The sequence below is a fragment of the Neolamprologus brichardi genome, chromosome 20, assembly GCF_056152115.1.
Source record: "Neolamprologus brichardi isolate AB-2024 chromosome 20, ASM5615211v1, whole genome shotgun sequence".
In the NCBI taxonomy this organism is placed as follows: domain Eukaryota; kingdom Metazoa; phylum Chordata; class Actinopteri; order Cichliformes; family Cichlidae; genus Neolamprologus; species Neolamprologus brichardi.
This window is the reverse complement of record NC_142123.1, coordinates 23,716,668-23,737,025: the sequence shown is the minus strand read 5'-3', so window position 1 is coordinate 23,737,025 and position 20,358 is coordinate 23,716,668. Positions and strand designations below refer to the sequence as shown.

General features: G+C 41.1%; 1 protein-coding gene across 1 annotated transcript in view; it reads left to right on the top strand.

Moving 5' to 3' along the window:
* Positions 1–20,358, top strand: part of LOC102786075 (cadherin-4-like) — a 242,974-nt gene that overhangs the window by 172,199 nt on the left and 50,417 nt on the right. The gene's annotated exons all lie outside the window — the stretch shown is intronic.

Genomic DNA, 20,358 nt, shown 5'->3' with positions numbered 1-20,358 from the left:
TCTATTTCCATGAGCTGGTCAGAACCAGAGAGAGACAGAGGAGATGGCGAGGGGGAAAGAGAGAGAGGGTATCAAAGGAACATTTGGAAGCATAGTTTGCAGCCAAACACAATTCACTTTGTGCGGTAAATAGGTCCGTCAGGGGCTAGTGGATTGCTGAGAGCTGAGCGTTTCGAGCAGAGGAGAAGTGATGCGTGTTGATGCCTCTGTTGGACTCTCAAGCTCCCGTCTTTCTCTTTAATGATGACTGGGGGGCAGGAAAGGCCATACTGAGAGCTAGAGATTTTAACAAGGACACAGGGGTGGACGGCATGGGGATAATTTTGTCATACTTGTTTATCTGCTTAGTCCTTTCTAATAACCTACTTTGTCCTCTGTTGAAAATTCGGCCTTTTATGCATCTGTTTCTTTTCCCTCAAAACAAAACAAAAAAATGAAGCAAAAATGCATATTTTATTCAATAAAAAAAGGTCTCGAAGCAGCGCTTGGAGTCTTTCGGTCGCCCTTCAGTTGCACCATTACTCAGTGTTCTGTGCACTATGGCTGTGTGATGCTACTTCTAATGGTCTGTGAAGTCAGTCTCTTTCTTAATGGGCTGTTCTGTCATCCAAAACAGCACTGAGTGACATGCAGGCAGTGGCCCTCCCGACCATCCTAGTACTTTTCTCCCTGCCCTGGCCGAGTTGCCATCAGTTGGACAGGTGGGGTGACAGCAGCCCTCACCTGTATCTCTGCAGGTCTACAGCGCTGTCACTTTGATCACGCTAGCACACGATTGGGCAGGTGTCAGGACAGAGCCCCTACTGATTGGCCTCGCAGCTCGCAGCCTGACATGGCTCGAGGGAAATGTTGACTGCATAGGCAAAGTTATGGCAGAACTGTTCTCCTATCGGTCTCTGAAGTCAAGGCAGTGACAGTGGAATGTTATTGACTGAATTTTATTAATAGCTGTGCTGTGCTAAGATGACGGCTTCAGAACCCTGCACTCCCCTACTGTACATCAAGTTGTTGTGTACATGATATCACTCTGTGGTTGAATGTTAGACCTTATCAACCTCTAGTGTCAGAGTTGTGAGACTGAATGTAGCTATTCTTCCTTTGCCGATAATGGCCAGTAGTGCTTCCTTACAACAAATGGGCATGAGCGCTGCATAACTCGTAACAAAAGGATAAAATGGAAGACTAGCAAAGAGAGCAATTGAAAGGATACAAAAATACTGTTAGCACTGTTCTAGACAAAACAAAGAGATCCAAAAAGCCTATAACAAAGAGCGAGCAGAGTAATTTTTCACAATAAACAGGTGTTCTCTGTCGTTTCTTTCTTCTATGGCCAAACTTCCATCAATAGTATGTAAGGGACATTGATTTTTCACAGGGGCTTTTTGAAACCTTTCATTGATTCACACACTTCTCCTACAGCAGAGCGGCATCGATTATTTTTTTTTGCTTGGGTAAATAAAGACTCAGCGTAACCACCCAACTCCCCCCAAATCCCTTATTCGCCCCAACAATTGCTTAACCCCACCATTAGAACAAGCATCAGCTAAAAAAATGAAGAAACCCCTGATGAAACAACAGCATAGATAACGAGTAAGACCATTTATGATTAGATGTCTGAAATGGTTTGGGTTGTTTGTTTGTTTTTGTGTTGTACTGCTGCCGGTTGAAAATAGCAAAGAGTATAAACACTGGTTTTGTCAGAATTGCTGGTTGCCTGACAGGCAAGGTTTTAGTACCACAATGGAAATATTTTTTTATCCAGTATCTTAAACCTGAAGTCTCTGCAGTGATCCAGTGACAGGTGCTGTCACCTAGGTTAGACCCTCTTGGTCAGCTTGGCCCTTTCTGTGTGGTTCTGCCTTGTTGGACTTCTTTCGTCAAAAGATATTTATTTTTTTCCAAAAATATCCAATTCAGGCTCACAAACAGGCCGAAGCCTATCACAGCTGCCATAGGGCAAAGAGTAGGGTGCACCCTGAACACATAGAGACAGACAACCATTGGCACTTACACCCAGGGCCAGGAATTACCAATTAACTTAACATGCATGCATTTTGACTGTGAGGGGGAGTCAGAGTCCCCAGAGAGAACCTACACACAGGCAGTGAGAGAACCAGCTGGTGGTTTTAAACCCAGAACTTTCTTGTGCTGAGACAACGGTGGTAACCTCCGCACCACTGTGCTGTCTGGTTAAAGACATAGGTTAAGTTGATTTGCGCTTCTAAATTGTCGGTGGATGTGAGTTAGATATTACTTAAAGTGCATAGAAGAAAGTGTATGTCAAGCTGTGGCTTGCAGTTTGATGGACATTGGTCACTAAGATTTTAAACTCCTTTATAAATGCCAGTACAGATAGTGACAGTGATCACGCAAATACAAAAAAAAAACATAGTGGGCCTTTTTTAAAAGATTGTTATCCTTCTCTTTTTCATCAGATACTTTGTAGACTTTTTCACCATAGCTTTTGTTGTACTGTAAGTTGCTATCCTTACTGCCTTTATCACTATAGTTGTTCCTCTCTTCAGCTCCAGCAAATCAATCATTCCTGTCTGACATAAAGCGCATCACAGTTGAGGTGCCAGGGTGGGTATGTCACCACAGGCAGCAGATTTAAAACCGTGCTCCTGGGAAATAGAGATTTTTTACTTGTCGCTGATAGGCTTAATCAGCATTGTGTGAACTCGGATCGCAAAGGCACGAATGTAAAGGCAGTCAATTTGCATAGAAGACTTCCACACTTGAGCTTTAACATAGTAGACACAAATAAAGAATAGTGAGGTTTTGTTTTGCTCTTTTTTCCCTGGACATGTTCTGGATTTGTGTGGACTAAAATGAGAAATGACAGCTTGTGTGAATTAGCACGCTATGGAGGTGTGGCACGCACTGTCACCTTTGGTTGGACTTCTCTCATTTTTCTTCAGTGCTGCCGTTTTAGGTCTTTAAACTCTCAGCCTCATAATAAAAAGCATTTTTCAAAATATGATCAAAAGATGGAGTCAGGAAATAAAAGCCTGTGATGAGAAGTCGTGCATCAGAACGTCAACATCGCTGGTGTCAGGGCAGATGTGGTCACACCCCAAGACAGTCTGTAGTTATCCTTGTCCTCGCTCGTCTCTCCCCCTTTCAGCGTCTCTCACTTTTTCAATCCTTTTCTAACCTCCACAGCTCTGGGTAATATTCTAGTGTTTTGTTTAGTGGAGATATTGTTTCGAGAGAGAAGACATTTATTTTGCGAGCTGGACTCAGGGATGTGAAAAGAGTGCAATTTCAGCTAAATTGTTGTTTTTATTGGATAATATTTCTTTGGAAGAAAATTTTTCTGTCTGCTGGCTCTCGTTCAGACAAAGAAGCGAGATATTCCGATAAAGTGCGGTTGCATCCCTTAGTAACCACAGACATTATATTGACAGGTATACCATGGTGAGAAAGAGCAGCGAGGAGAACAATAAGCCAAACAGATGGACTCTTGTCTTCAGTCACCGATATGATCAGAAAGCCTTTTATTGGACATCATAGTTGATTTGTCATTTGTTTCAGTATTTATTGTAGGTATTTATTTCCTGCTAGTAGATTTAGACCCTGTAAGTTAAACGCTGACAAAATACTGACATTTGTATCAGATTGTCTGTGTGTTGCAGTGCATCTGGTTATGTTTATTGCACTCGCTGCAGCACCTGTGCTCCATTTTCTACATCTCTCTCTACGGAGCGTGTTGAGAAGCGTTTTTCGAGCAGAATGAGAGAACTCCCCATCGCACCCCCACCCCCGAGGTGTCTGCTTTCTCTGCGTACATTTACCAGTGATTAATGACTGCTCCGCTTCACTAACAGACACGGCAACAACAACAACAACACCAGAAAAACAGACAGAAAAAAGAAAGGAATCTTAAAGAAAATGAGGGACAAAAAGTAGGGACTGTTCCTCACTGTATAAGTGAGCTGGAGCTAATTGCACTGACGAATAGATGGGTGGATATGACTGAGAGAGAAGGGAAACAGAAAGAGGGACTGTAGGGCTAGACCTGGATCAGAGGCATGTCTGTGTTTAGGTCTAACAGATTTCCTGGAGAACTGCTGTTCACAGCCTCTTCCCTTGAGTCTAATGAAGCCTTCTGGCACTTGCCACCCCACCACCCGGCCAACACCAGCACTGCACCGCTCCAGTCTTCCCCCTTCATCTTCGCTCCCTCCCTCCTGCCGAGACATATGCTCACAAACACACACACATTCAATCACAAACAAACATACGGATGCATACACAGGCACAGAGAAGAATTACTTGTCCTACACAGAAAGCAAACAAAGGATCAGTAAAGCGCATGTGCTGCGCTCTTGCCTTTGTATATGCTCATTGTTTGGGGTTTTGTTTGGTCGCATTTCGGCTTTATCCCTGAACAAAGAGAAGGGAAAGCAAAGCCAGAAAAACAGGACTCCATCTTGTTTTGTTTTTTTTTTTTCAACCTAGTCCACCAGAAACAAAACCACAGGATGGTGAAACACAGGGATGCGAGTATTTAAGGATCACAGCCCAATCCAGAGCTTGGCCACTAGGAAACCACATTGGTCCCCATATGGAATGATTTATAAAAGTTGAAATGCAGAGGCTAAATGAATTCAGGCTGCAAAAACATTCAAATGGCTACAATAATTCCATCAAACACATGAAAAGTATGTGCACAGCTGTATATGTACTGGAGCAGTTTATATTTGCGTGCCATGTTTTGTCTCTTATTATTTCATTGTTCTGATGCATCTACAGTATAAAGTCTGCTAAAGGCTTTAGCAGACACGCAGACACACACACACACACACACAGACACACACACACACACATTCTATCAAGCTGGGGAAGAAAAGAAAGAAACAATAAATGTTTTTCAGATAAGGGTGGCCCTCCTACAGAGTATTAAGTGGAAAGAAAAGGCAGCAGCCTCAGTCCAGGATGGAGAGCACGAACAGTCATGTCAGCATTTCATTTGTGCTCATTTGTCTTTGCGCTGCAACACATCTTGGCCCGTTTTAAACTCTCATCTTTTTTGTTTGATTTCACTTCCCCGAGAATTCACACGAGGTATTTCCTTTCCAAACCCCAGCTGTGAATTTTCTTCCAGCACAAACATCCAGTGTTTAGTGACATTGAAGATCATTTTGCTAGAAATACAGTTTGATATTTTCTCATGCTCTTCTTTTCGCTTTGCTCTTTAGAGAATTGCTCCAAGGATGGAAATGGCACTCAGCTGGTTGGCCTGTCTGCCACTTTAGTGATTGATCGATCCACCACTTTGGTCCAGACTTGAACATACCATTACTACTGGATGGATTATCATCAAATTTTATGCAGTCATTCATGGCCCTCAGACAAGCTTATTGATTTTGGTGATCCTCTGACTTTTATTTTTGGATTGTTGTTTTTTAAATAAAATATCTCAAGCTATTCTCCCTGATTGCCAGAACAAGCTTTTACATCTCCCCGGGATAGATTGAAAAGCCTTTCATCTCGTAACCTTTCTTGTTGTGCCATCGTTTCCATTATAGTTCATCCACAACTTTGCCATAAATACTGTATATCATATCCCTTTCAGCCTCCTCCCTTCTATTTGCGTTCAATGCTAATTGGTCAATTTGATTACACATTAAAATAAGGTTCATTACTCAAACACCCAAAGTGCTGCGTGTGCATGTCTTGATAAACAATTTATCTTATCTACTTAATAAAAAAATGATCACCGCAAATATTAACTCATCTGCTCATGCACAGCTACATCAACCTTGGGTCATGCAAAGGTAAATTGGAAGCATTCAGATATAATTCATCCTTTTATTATTTTTTTCAATGAGTTCATATGACAGCTGGGACGTAGCTGCATATCGAGTTACGATGGCACGAGTAAAACGCCAAAGAAAGTGGAAAGTGCTTTACATTGTTTCTCCTGCTAATGGAGTCTTTGCGATGGAAGAACACCCTCACTGCTGTCTTTTTTGACAGGTCAAATCATTAATGAAACATTTGACCATAAAAGCAATTTGACGATCTTCTGAACAGCATGAGATCTCAATGCTATTTAAAAAGGGGTGAGCACCTACAGTCGCATTAATATCTTATGCAAGGAGGTAGTGGAGGACAAACGTGAACTATGAAGAGAAAAGCTTTAAAGATTCTTTAACAGGACCATTTCAGTATGCTTAGTTATGATTCTCATGAATAATTCCCGACATTCCTCAGAGACTCCCACTCTTTGTACAGTAGTCTTGTTTTGGCGTGTACCCTGTGAACTTCATTTCCTTTCCTCTAGTGAAATTAGTGCAATCAATGTAATTACATTTATCAGCACTAGGAAATTGAATCTTCTGCAGTGTTCTGGTATTGACTGGAAAACTAATTGTTCCTACATTTGTGTATTTGTCAACAGCATTTGGCCTTTGTTTCATCCTCTGCTTAGTAAAGTGAGACTGAAATGTAATTTTCACTGTTTAATATCTCATTATTTTTAAATTAGTGGCGTGAAGTCCTGGTAAACATGTTCATCAGGCATACTCAGCGGGGTTTGTTTTTCAAGAGAAAATTTTCCAGCCGTGGCCTTGTTGCACACAACGAGGCCCAGAGCAGCTACTACTAAGGCTTAGCTGTGAAAAAAAAACAAAAAACAAACAACACAAAACCTCCACCTCAGCCACCCACTCACTCTTGCATACTCACAAACAGCAGACACAAAAACACACACATATTCACAATCCCAATGTATTCCTCTCTGATATGACATCAGGCAGCACCAGGCAGGCTCCCTCCTGGGTTCAGTTGGTGTTAAATTAAACAGTAAATCATCTCACCAAAAGACACAAGAGTTATGTGTGAGTCAAGGGCAACAGTTCTGGGCTCTTTAATAGGAGATGAGGAGGACTTTATGAAGGAGATAAATAACAGCTTAACAAACAGCCTCTGTCTGGTCCCCTGGAGGTTGGCCTCGGCGACCCTGTGGATCAGTAGGATGAAGGAGAGCCAAGATTCTGTATTTCTCTAAAGACATGAAAAAATAATGAGGAGTAAAAGTGGAAGAAAGATATTCAGAAGGGGACACGAGGCGGTGGGGACCAGTAATGAAGTGTTGGGGACAAAGGGTGGCTGCGATTGTTGGTCTTATGAGGCAATGTCGGTCGAATGGAAAGGACAGGTTGACAGACAGGCTGGCGGTAGAGCAGAAAGGAAGTTACAGAGAGAATCACGCATGCAGACAAGTGGGTCAAGCCGGCAGACAGATGAAGACAAAAGACATGCAGATGCAGACATGGCAGTTGTCCCGTCAGGTGATGCTTTCCCCCCACCTCAGCTCAGTTATGTCGGCATGTTTTCCCGAGAGACAGACATTACGACATAAAATCTGATTCATCATAAAGCAGCAGCTTTTACAGGGAGTGAAGAAAGGAGTAATAGTGAGGAGAAAACGTCCTTGGGCATGTTACTGAGTTGAACTAAAAACGCTTTGGGATGCAAGTCATGTGATGTAATATTCTTATCTTATTTAATGTGCTCGTATTTTTCCATTTCCTCATATTTAACTCCCCCCTCAAAATTGAGGCCTGCACAAGAATAATCTGATCCCATTTACTTTGTCACTTACAATAAAAGGTTTCAGTCAGAACCTTTTCATGGAAGCATAATAGATACTGTCATGGGATGATCTTGTTTTTGTACAGAGGCAACTGTGCACACAGACAAGATCACAAACAGACACACACAAAGACCTGGTACAAGTAGGAAAACGTGGCTGTGTATGCTTGTAATAAAATTGCTCACAGTGCAGTAAAATCCCCCACAACCTCTCAAGATGAAATAGCTCCTATGATAAACAGTTTAGCACCAGGCCAAAGAAAAAAGTTTCCAGGTTTAGCATTGTGTTTCACTTGTAAGTATTGCTGGGCAGTACACCCTGATGATCCTTATACATTTTTATTTGTTTTTGATTTCCAGGAGAAGAGAACATTTACTCCTTTGGCTCTATAAAAGATTTAACGCCTCACATTGTTCATAAAACCGCAACGTCATTGATGCATAGCGCTTTGCACGGCGCCTTGCATCACGGCGTATAGCAGCTGAGCTTGCTGGTGCATTTCCAAATTTTCAGAAATGCTTTCCTGATAACTTCCGGGAAAAGAAAGAGGTTCGGAGAAAGTGGCCTCCGTGGCTCTAAACTGTTTTCTGATTTTTATCAATCAAGGACTGACAGGCCTGCTGCTTGTCAAAAAACTAAATCCTCTTGTACACCAGCCATCTGTAAGTCATCCTTATGGTACACATGCTATGCTTATGCACCAGCAAAAACCCACAAGCACGGATCCGCAGACACACATGGCTGTACAAACATACACACACACACACACCCACACACCCACACCCACACACCTCTTCACTCTTCCAAGGTTCATTTGTCAAGATGACAGCTGGACTCTTGCTGAGGAGAAGTTTGCCAGGCAGAATCCCTCGCTTACTTAGTGGGAGCCAGAACATCCTGGGAAACATTCTGACACACAGAGGCTGCAGAGCCATTGTGTATGCGTCTTTGTCTTTGCATGCATGTATGTGTAAATGCGCAACTTTTCCAAACGCCCAGCAGCACCATTGCAAGGTCCAGCCCCTCTTCAGTTTCTGCCTGTGCTTGGCAGGGGCAGACTTGGCAGGGAGCAGCACATTTTGTCAGGCTTCCAGTCAACATCAAAAGTGCATACTGCTCCCGCCTCTACCCGAACACCTTTCCTCTTTTGCCTTTTTACTCACAGCTGTTTACCTGTTTACCTTATGATATCTCCAAAGGGTTTCTCCCCGTAGGCTTGGAAGGAATGTACTGTAAGCGTTTTCTTCCAAACAGCCCTTCAGCAAAAGTCCACTAGAAATGCATCCATGCAGTGATGTAACTGGGTGTTTCTTTGACAGAGAAAATTCAAGACAAATTTCTCGCGGCATATCTTCCCACAAAGGTCGCATGTCTGGTCGTCGGGGAAAATTCCGTCCACTTTCTCACACCACGTATATATTTTACCAGACGGTTGTCCAATCATACAAGTTCTGGCAACTTCTCTGCACTTACTGTTTCCAGGTTTCTAGCCAAAAGGGCTCATGTTCTGCTACCGAGTTCTGCTGATGCAGTGAGTTCAGAGCCACTTTTATTTTCTCTCCCTTTTTCTCGCTCTCCTCACTCTTTCTTTCCTCCATTTTCCCTCTAGTCTGCATTTCTCTCTCTTCACTGCTGCCTGATGGATTTAGAAAGTGAGAGGAAGAAGGAAGGAGAAGGGATGTGAAAAAAGGGGTCCGTGTATGGTGGACAGTGCAAAAACTGTATGTGCGTGCGTATGGATGGAGGTTGGGAGGGGGCCAGTAATGACTGGGAAAAGTGCAGCAGCAGCAGATTTTGTGCCACTGTTATTCTCTCTCTCTCTCTCTCTCTCTCTCTCTCTCTTTCTGAGCCTCTCTCTATCGTACAAGCCTCCGACACTCTTTACTCTAATTACCCAGATTGGGTTTCCTGGGGATAAAGAGACGAGGCAGGAAAAGGGAGTTACAGGGGGTCCTTGATATTGTCCTTGTCAAAGCCCAGGGGGGCGACTGGAGAAGTCATTCATGCATCCATCACACTCCCAATTTTACAATTTAATCAATCTTCTAATGAAAGAGAGGGCCAGAGATAGAGAGAAGGAGAGGGAGAGGGGTTACAGTGAGATAGCAGCCCTCACACTCTCACCCCTCTAAACCAAAGCTAAGGGGTGCGGCCACTCTTTGTCTGCCACTACAATGGCTGCCTTATTTTCATTCTCCCAGCCTGGAAGAGGAGCGTGAGGAGGGCGAGTCATTCCATTGTTACCTCTAGGGAGAATAGCACCTCTAATTTGCCATAAGCCTTCACTATTAAAAACTAGACTCTTTTCACACTGCAATAATTGGAAAAGTCATTCACTGCTTAACTTCTATTACTCCATGTTATTTTCAGTAATGTGGAGGAAGGTATTTTAATAATCTCACCTGCGTCACTTCTAGCTATCATTCAAATAACACAAAAGCACCCAGAGCATGCTATCTCTCCGTTTCATTCTCTCACACACTGAAATAGACAACTGAACTGGGTAAATCTGTGATTGCATCTTTCTGGTCTTCTGTCCTCTCTGTGCCTTCCATAAATCTGCCTTTATATGGTTTATAGCTGTGTTGGGAAAGTTAAAAAGCAACGGTTTTGTGTCACTCGTTTTTTAAAGGAAATCACCGTCTTCGGTCACAGGTCATGATAAAATCACATCATAGTACAAAAAAAGTCTGGTTAAATGTCCACGGGCATCCTGGGGTGCCGGTTTAGCTCAGTGTGTTGAGTGGGCAGCCACATGCCATACAGCTGAGACTGTCCAGCCCGGTTTCGAGTCCGACCCACGGACCTTTGGCGCGTGTCTGCCCCCGCTTTCCTGTCCTTTCTTCACTGTGTCTATAGAATAGAATTAAAAAAGGCCACAAAAGATGTTCATGGCCATCCAACAGTAGTAGAAGAAGCTCATAGGTAAAAAGACTTACATATAATGTAGCTAAACCACAATCAAGTGCAAACTCAGTGAGTCAAAGACATATTTTAAACAGGAACAGGTACATCTTTTCATGCAGACTGCATTCAGTCCTCGCTAACTAATGAATACAAAATGATATTAAGCTTGTGTTTTATGTTTAAAGGTGTAAGTGCATTTTCGAAAATCCCAAATTCAGACCTAGATACCCAACATCACTCCTGTCCTGCCTTTTGAAGAGATACAATGCTCAACATCAAAGTCTGAGCAGAAGTCTATGTTTTAAAAAGGCCACAGGAAAGCTCTTAATGCAGACACTTTCCTGACTCACAGCAAAACACACAAGGTGCCTTTTTATCTCGGAGCGTGCACCAGAGTGCATTTGACAGATGGCGTGTGTATGTGAAATGCAATGCCACCTAAAAACCTTTCTCTTGTAGAGGCTCTTTCTCTTCAGTGTTAACCAGTCTATTTGTGACCTGTTGACCAATCTCTACATTTCTTGTGTGCCTGTTAGGCTTTACTGTCCTGTTGAAGGAGTGTATCTCTCTCTTTGTTCCTATTGGCATTTGTGTTTGGAGTAGCAATCCCTGTTTGTTGGGCTTTAGAGCTGTGAAAGGCCCGCCTTTCAGCTCTTTAGGGGTTTGCTGTGACTTTGCTGTCTGCTAGTGACAGACTGTTTCTACGGTCCTGCTGTTCACTGAACCAGCGTCATCCGTTGAAATACCAGTGGACTACATAGCACCTAACTGACACGCTCGTGACAGGCCTGTGTGTGTTTGTGTGTTTCTTTATGCTTGTGTATGACTACATGGTGATGCTTTGGATGATTTTCTTTTACATAGCATATCAAAGTTTCATTTTGATGTATTTCATGACTCAAATTCAGTGCTGCTTTTTACGAGTTCATTGTTTTTGTTATTTATTTTTTATGTTTATTTAGTGTATTTATTTTATATACTATTTTAAAATCATTTACACTTTATTAGGAACGCTTTGCTAGTACCTGGTTGGACCCCTCTTTGTCTTCACAGCGGCCTGAATTACACTGTGGCATTTAAATGACACTCATTTATTATTTAGGGACCCAATTTGTGCCATGAAATATTACCCCCACACCATCAAACCATCACCAGCCTGAGCTGCTAACACAAGTCAGAACGGATTCATGTTTGCTTGTTGTTTATGGTGAATTCTGACCTGATCAGCCAAATGTTGCAGCAGAAATCGAGACTCGCGTTTTTCCAATCCTTAGTCAAAATTTGGTGAACTCGTAAAAACTGCAGTTTCCTGTTCTTAACTGACAGGAGTGGCATCAGGTGTGTTCTTCTGCTGCTGTAGCCCAACTTCTTTGAGCTTTAAGGTGTAGTGCTGTCAAAGATGCTCTTCTGCATACTTTGGTTACAAAAACCTTAATTGAGTTACTGCAGCCTTCCTATCAGCTTGAAGCAGTGCGGTCATTCTCTTGTCACCTCTGGCACCAATGAGACATTTTCTTCCAGAGAACTACTGCTTACTAGATAATTTCTCTTTTGCAGACCATTCTCAGTAAACCCAAGAGATGGTTGTTTGGGGAAAGTCCCAGTAGCTGAGGACACCATGTACTCAGACCAGCCTTCCTTTATGTTAATGAGCAGACAAACAGATGTACCTAACAAAGTGGCTGGTGAATGTGTAACAGATTATAGACCCTGAATACTATGGTACATTGCTAGTACCGCTGAATAACTCATTCAAGGTACACGTTTTGTTTACTTGTTTTCTAAAACTTTACTGTAAAGGTGACTTTTACAGGTAGGCAGGGATAGCTCGGTAGGTAGAGTGGTGGCCCCATGATCGGAAGGTCGGGGGTTCAATTCCCCTGAACAGCTACCCTGAGGTACCCCTGAGCAAAGTACCATCTCTACACACTGCTCCCCGGGCGCCCAATGGCTGCCCACTGCTTCACTGAGTGAATGGGTTAAATGCAGAGAGGAATTTCCACACGGGGATCAATAAAGTACACTTTCTTTTTCTTTCTTCTTTTCATTCCTCTAAAAAATCAAATATTTTTTTGAGACTTTAATAATGCCAGCATATTTGCTTTTTGAAGCTAGCAGGATGATATCATTCTTAAAGCTGCGAGACAATTCATATCAAAGCAACACCTTCCTTCTAATGTGTTTGAAGTCGAATATTTCATTCAGCCGAATGCAAAGGGATTTCAGTGTTCGTCTGGCACTGTTTTTATTGACAATTTTTCCTGTGGATAATGTTTTTTATGTATGCCTCCATCCTCAGGCATGAAAAGTGACACTAGACTATTTCTTTCTATGTTAAAACCACTGTCAACCACATCTGATATAACTATCAATGTAACAAACTGCTGCTGCTTCCTATGCAGATGAAATCCAAGTTATGTTGCAGTGGTTATTGTTTAACTGAATGCTATAAGTTTAAATAGAGAAAATGTAGCCGAGGTCATTACTCAAACTAAACGAAAATAACCAACTTCAAGCATACAGAAGGATCTTTGTAATTTCTGTGATAATTCACAAAGCTTAAAGAAGTTATAGCAAAGCAAGTGGCAATTACAATTCTCCATACATGTTAACCTGAACATTATGGTAATTCCTGCATGTATTTTAAAATCTAATATTATAACACAATATTAAAAATGCCGTATGTACCCATGATTTTCTTTAGGGTTTGTTCAACAAGTTAAAATGTACCGAAGTAAATCGATGTGGCCCCTTTCATGTCAGCTGTCATAAAGCTCCTCGACTGTCAATTTATTTGTGCATCCATCCTTTATATTACAAGTATCTTGTGGCCGCAGACCAATATTGTCACTGAAAGCTGTGCTTATTTCAATCTTACTAGAAAACTGCTGCTAAACTGCTAGTATTTGATGGTAAACTGATTGGAGAGCAGGGTGGGAGGCAGGTTGCTGCTGACTGTGCTTTCACTGCTCTGAAATCAGTTGCTAACCCTGCTTTGTGTAGGAACACAGCTAGCATTAGCAAGTGAACAGGCTTCAGTGGTTTAGAAGTTTCCTGTTGCTAACCCTCCTTGGTCAACATGTGCAATACAGAGAAGATGGGGCATGTTTTATTTCTCCTTTTACTTAAGAAATTGCATGAAAAATTCCTCCACTACTTGTAATTTTCAACTATTAATAAGTAATTGTTGGTAGTATATTAGATATGTATATAACTATACGGGTAATAAGATTTTACAGTTCTTCATGATTCACAATTAAATGTACAGACTTTACATACAGGTACACTTCTTGCACTGAGTTAAATTATTTGACAGATCACAGAAAAGAGTATAGCAGGTTTGAAGCTAGACCATCATACTTCATAATTCAGAAAGAGCAAGTTATCAAAAAGCCTGCAGTATGTTATTTTAAAATGCTGGACGGTGGATAAATATTGAAACAAAGGACTTGTCAGTCTCCTGTCTCATGGTTTTTGTATTTTTTTGTTGACTTTAACCACTGTATTTGTTAACAACAACATCTGTTAACTACAACATCACTGATTTATCACACGTGTGTAGGATATGTTCCCATGTGTCAGAGGGAATAACAAAGGACACCATGAAAAATTAAATATGGGATTAGTTGGTCCTGAAGCCTCCAGGTATTTTACCTATTTGGAAATCATTGCAAAACTGAGTGGGGTATTGGAATGCACCCCGATATCAAACAGATGGGGCCTGAGCCACATGACCTCCTCTCCTCCCTGGAGACCTGGAAAGAAGACAGACTACACAAACACACAAGCAGCAAAAATCAAACACAATTCACACATAAAGGAGAAAGTAAACAAACAGAGGGACAAGGATAGCATGCATAGAAGGGGCAGAGAGATGCTAGAGGAGGCTGAATTTCTTTGAGGACCAAAGTCCAAATCCAAAAGGAATGAAGCACCAATGGCTAAGGATGCGGGAGGCCAGCACAGAGAAGAAAATATTACATTGAACAACACCGTGAATAAAATGTCTATTGTCTCATAATTTTCTGTTTTACCATCTTTGCTGTTTGTGTAAAAAGTACCCGATTTAAACCTTTAATCTTCCTTTCTGCAAGCCACATTTTCCAAGTGACTTCAACTTTTTTATATTGGCAGAAAGACTGCAAACTGAAAGTGTGCTGCATCATCAGGGTCTGTGTACACGGTAAATTTTATTTGGAGCCCTAAGCCTCTGCATGTTTCTCTCCTTTGTTTACTTATGTCACTTTGCTCCTAATCTGCCACGGTGAGAGTTGCGTGGGCTGGTGAAAAGCCTCAGTGCTCTTGAACACTGGTACTGCGCAAAGCAGTAAAGTTGTCTGCTACCTGAGTTTGAACTAAAAACTCCTTCAAACCAGAGTAACCGAGACTTGCTACAGTAATTCAAACTATGCTTAGCACTGTTGTATGGTTTTAGAGTTTGTAGACTAGTGTAAAGTATTAAACAGCATGAAATATAATAATGGTAAGCTTAACAATTAAACAGCAATAGATTCACTTCCACTTAGATGTATTCTTTGATAGATGATGGCGAAATCTGGTTTCCTGTTGGTTTCAGCACAACTGGTAGATTTGTTTTAACTCTATATTAAGATAGCGGTTAGATGGGAGTGTAATGTATGGAATATTCCAGTGGGAAATAAATAGCAGTCTTTGAATATAAAAAAGACAAGCCTAATTTCTCTATATTAAAATGAGTAAAGAACATGGTAGATAAAACACCAACAGCTCAAACAAATATGTGTCAGCCAGAAACTTGAAACAACAAAAATGAAAAACATGAAAACTGTTTACGCAGCTTACCGAGATATAGGCTTTGTTAATGGGTCAGAGACAGAATCTGTCATGAAATACATCAAACTATTTTCGATAGTTTGTATTCAAGCTAATTTCCAAAGACAATAACTAACTGCTGCCACTGCCACAAGTTGGCAGTAATTTACAGGATGGATGCAAACAAGCACCATGAGATGAGCACAGATGTTGAGGTTTCACTTTGGTACATTTTTATTCATGTCAGTTTTTATATGTCACTGGGGCAAGCACTGTTTGCCTTGCTTGTCCTAACTAAAGGTCTGTGAGTTAAACTGATATTGAATTTATTTGATTTTTTTCTGCCTGCAAGTGACTCCATTACTCCACTTTCTATTACTTTGTGCTCAGAAACAAGCCGTGACAGAATTATGTACATTTTAAACTTGATGCCTAATGTGGAAGCTCGATAAAATTTATGTAAAGTTAAGAGGTCATTTAGATGTGAGGGTACTACAGAAATTAATGTAGCAAGCCACTTCACACATTTGAGGTTATAAGGAGCACTAAATACAATCAGAATGCATTACAATGCATTACAATATTGAACCTTTATTCTGTTCATTTCACTTAATAAGTTTTTTTTTAACTTCTGCTTTTCTATTTCTACATGTCATCTTTAGGTTGTGTAGATGACACTTCCACAGAGTTGAGGTTTAATCTTTATTTTTTAGCAGTTTTGTTACGTAATTAATGTGTTTTTGACGCTGTTGAGTAAGTGTTACTTAATTGTGAAAACCATATTCAACACTATCTCCATTATGTATAGTTATCATTCCGACTAACTGAGCTATCTATTTCATAAGCTGTGTTCATAATCTTGCATAGTATAGATCATATAATTTTTAAATCTTTTGTGGTTGGATTCAAATACTCTTTAGGATATACTCTACGTCAGCGGTCCCCAACCTTTTTTGCGCCACGGACCGGTTTATGCCAGACAATACAACCTAAAACAACCCAGGAAAAACGAGTTAACGATAAAAACGATAACAAAATAACGCTGAAAACCGATAAAAACCCTGAAAACCATACATTTGACACCTGAGCCTCAACTCTCGCAGCCTGGTACCAAACGACTCATGGACCGGTACCGGTCCGAGGCCCGGGGGTTGGGGACCGCTGCTCTACGTCACTATTAATAATAGTCTTATGTATTTGTGCAGTGACATATAGTAATAAATGGTACTAGTTGGATACTTTTTAAATGTGATAGTTAATTTTTAAGCTAGAATTCATTCATCTGCACCCTGTGGTGGTAGAATGGCACTTTTGTGTTAATCATTCTCTTCTCTTCATCTTCTCTGTTTTCCCCGAAGACTCGGTGGCATGATAATTTCTCATTTGATTCAGTTTTGCCTGGCAGAAGGGAGCTAAGCTCACTGATAAGATCTCCTTAAGAACCAGACATGTTGTCAGTAATGAAGGGAATTGCTTTGATCCGTCGACAAATAGGTCATTTAGACAGTGTCTGGTTTCTGATGCCGGATGATACAGTCATGACTCTCTCTCTTGTTCTCTCCCCGTCGCTGCCTCTTTCTCTCGCCAATATCACTTTGCTGGGAATTTCTCTACTAGTCTCTCTCTTGCAGAAAAACTTATATAGGCATTTAACACAAACTGCCAAGACAACAGAGGAAAGAACCTAGGAAAAGAACAAAAAAGACAAAGAACGAACTGAAAAACAGTTTTGGATTATTATTGACACTCCAAAAACTAAATCCATTCAATATTTAATATTGGATAGTGTGTGAGTTTGTATGTTTATGCGTGAGTGTTTCTGTATGAGGTACAAGATAGTAAGTGTAGCAAGATGAGAAAAGAGTTTCTCCTCTTTTCATTAAGTAAACTAGAAAGAATTTATACAGTTATGAGAAGCTCTTTGTGTTCATTTCATGTCGTGCTTTTTTTCAACACATTCCCTCCTCTTCTGATGTAAAATGGCAGAATGACAGTGAGAGCTGTTTGCAAGTTAGATGACATCTCGCCTATCACAATATTCTGGGATAGAAATAGGGGAATGATAACATACTTGGAAGAATCTCTGGTATCCCTGAAGACGTTATAGCTAGCCCCAGTATTGTAAGAAAGATCACATTTTTTTTTAACTTGGGTCTCTTTAATTAGGAATGCATGAATTTTTCTCAAATAGGGTAACACGTAGTCATTGCCTTTATTATATGCAGACCAATCAACTTAGCCTGCATAGTAACCCTCAGAAGGCCTATACTAAGCCAGGAGTCCAAAAATTGGAAGCAAAAGAATTTTCAAGTCTAAACCTTTCTTGAGATCATTAGCTGGCAAAAACAAAATGTTTGAGCAGTGGAGAAAACACAATTGTTCATGCTTGAATCCTCAAATGTATGCCCAAGCAACCATGCACAAATATTTGGTAGAAACAGATGAGGACTCTGGCGTCATCCCTCAACAGTCTTAAACGTGTCTACGTGAACGTCGTGGGAGGGAAAGCTAATTGGTTGGAATGACTGTGGAAACATGCAGCTGAATCCCTGTCTCCACCCCAAGCAGGACGACTTGGAAACGGGTGGGAAATCAGGGGGGCGTGGAAAACCCAAATGGAATTATGGAGAGCTATCACTTCCTAACTGGTGAGGATTTATACACCACTGCCAAGGCCAACGGATTGAAGTAATTTCATTTTTCATGCATGGCTTCTGTCCCCACAGAGACCTGAAGCAAAGAGAGAGAGTGATGAAAGAGTATAGCAGAGGGGAGAGATGAGAGGAAAGAGAAGTGGAGATGAGAAAGAGTGACTTAAAAAGGAGAAGGGAAGGCAGAGAAAAAGAGAGACAAGGAGAGGGGAGGAGAAAAGGGGGTGAATTGAGAGGGGAAGCACTTTGGCAGTCAGATGTGTAATAATTGCTTGTATTTTCTAATGCGACAGGAGAGGTATAGCAGCCTGCGTGCTGCAGTGTCTTTTTGCTTTGGCTGTACCAGAGGGTAATGACAGTACACTGAGAGTTCAACTAAGCTGCTAGCTGGATATTTGTTAGTTTGTGGGTGTTTAACGGCTAGAGTTTCTTTGAAGTAATAGCAGTCAATGCCTGCAGCTCGTTAATTATCATAGCTGTCAGCGGTAATTCACCGAGATATGTGCAAAGCATTCTGACGTTCTCCTCCTCCTATTCCCTAAAGAAAGCACACACACGTACATGCATGCACAAATAGCATTAGTAGGCTGTTATGACAGTGCGTCTCGCATTAGAGGGAAGCTGTCTATAACTGATCACATTTGTTTGATTAGAAAGACACACCTCTACCGGATTCTTCAACCAGAAAGCAGAGTATAATGTTAATGCGGATACAGAGGAAGGGAACGGGAAAAGTTCTAATAACAGCTTCGATAATGGTGACAGGTTTTTATTCTACCTGTCGTAAGAGTCAGGATGACATCTGCCTAATACTTTGTGTCCTTCCCTTGTCCTTGTTAGTTGCTCCAGCTATTTTCTCAGCAGGGCAGAATTCCTGGTGTGTCAAAAGTGTAGCTAAATTGGTTCCTTGAGTGGTGAAAGACGGAGACAACTTTGGACAGTCTTCCTCTTCTGGTGCACTCAGGCTCTTCACTGAAATAGTCAATGATTAGAAGAAAAGGGGTCGACCATTCCTGCGCGTACGCATGTGTGCGTGTGTGTGTGTATGTGTGTGCGTTTGCCTGCATACCATAGAAAGTGTATGATTGATTAATTTTGATACACCAGCTGATTTTTCGGGTTGCCATGTCGTTAATGGACAGTAATGGGTTGCTTGGAGTTTTGGACTTTATTTGGATCATGAACTGAAGAACTCCTCCAAATGAGTCCCAATTACACAGCTCTTCAGTCCAAATCACAGACCTAGCAGTGCACTTAATGCACCTATTAGTTGCCTATCTGGCAAGGAAAGCTAAACCAAAATGCAGGGCTATTTTTTAGAGAACATTTTACTTCCCATGCCCCACAGTTATTAGATGCATTTCATCGAGTGTGCACCTTATTTTCCGCTGGCCTATTTTCTCCTCTGCAAAATGTGTTTATTGTTATGTTTCCTGTTACCTAATTACCCATCAATTACAGAGTCATACTTTCACTTTCCTACATAATAGGAAATTCAGATTTTTTTTTTTCTTCTTTTGAAGAATCTAAATTCTTCCAAACAGAATGCACAGCACTCCCTGTGGCAGCACTAATGGAATCCTTGAGTACCTAGAGGTTACTGTAGAAATGCCAAGCTTTGATATGTGTGTGTTTATAGTTATAGCACTCATGATGTGAGGAAATTATATTCCACAGCTTGATGAGCATTAGGTTTAAGAATGTAGTGGTTAAGGGGAGAGAAGCAAGGTTAAACCTTCAGGCAGGGTCATACTATAAAATATCAGTGAGTGCAGAGTCTGACACCTCAGAATCAGCTGATTTCTGTTCTGTCTTTAATATAAGTATCATTCAAGGATACCTAATATGTTGTGGACAATTTTACTTTCACAATATAAAAATAACTGTAAATATTGCAGGCAGCTGTTTTTAGCTAACAAGACTAACCCTCTGTCTGTATGTGAACCATTGCTTTGATGTCAAAGACCACATTAACACAGATACTGCATATGTTACTGTGACTTTGCTCCTTACTCCATGGAAACATTATTACTTTACTTACAATTCAATCCAGTATACTTAGCTACATCTTTAATACAATGATAGGAAGAAATGCCTGCCAACATCCAGTTGAAATTGATGCGAGCCTCCTCGGTGGTGTCAATGCAGTAACACAAAGGGCTTAAATGTTTCCTGCTTTGACTGTTACATAGCCAATGACTGCTTCTTAGATTGAATTGGAGATCTGCCATCATCCCAAGTGTCAGACACGAGAAATTAATGTGAGGTAATATAATGTTCCCACGGGTGATGAAATGTCATCTCGGTGTCAATTTCTTTTTTCTCTGATTGTGTGTCCTTGCATGTTTCCAGTGAATAACATACAATAGATGGTTTTTAAAGAACTGTATATCATAAATCCTT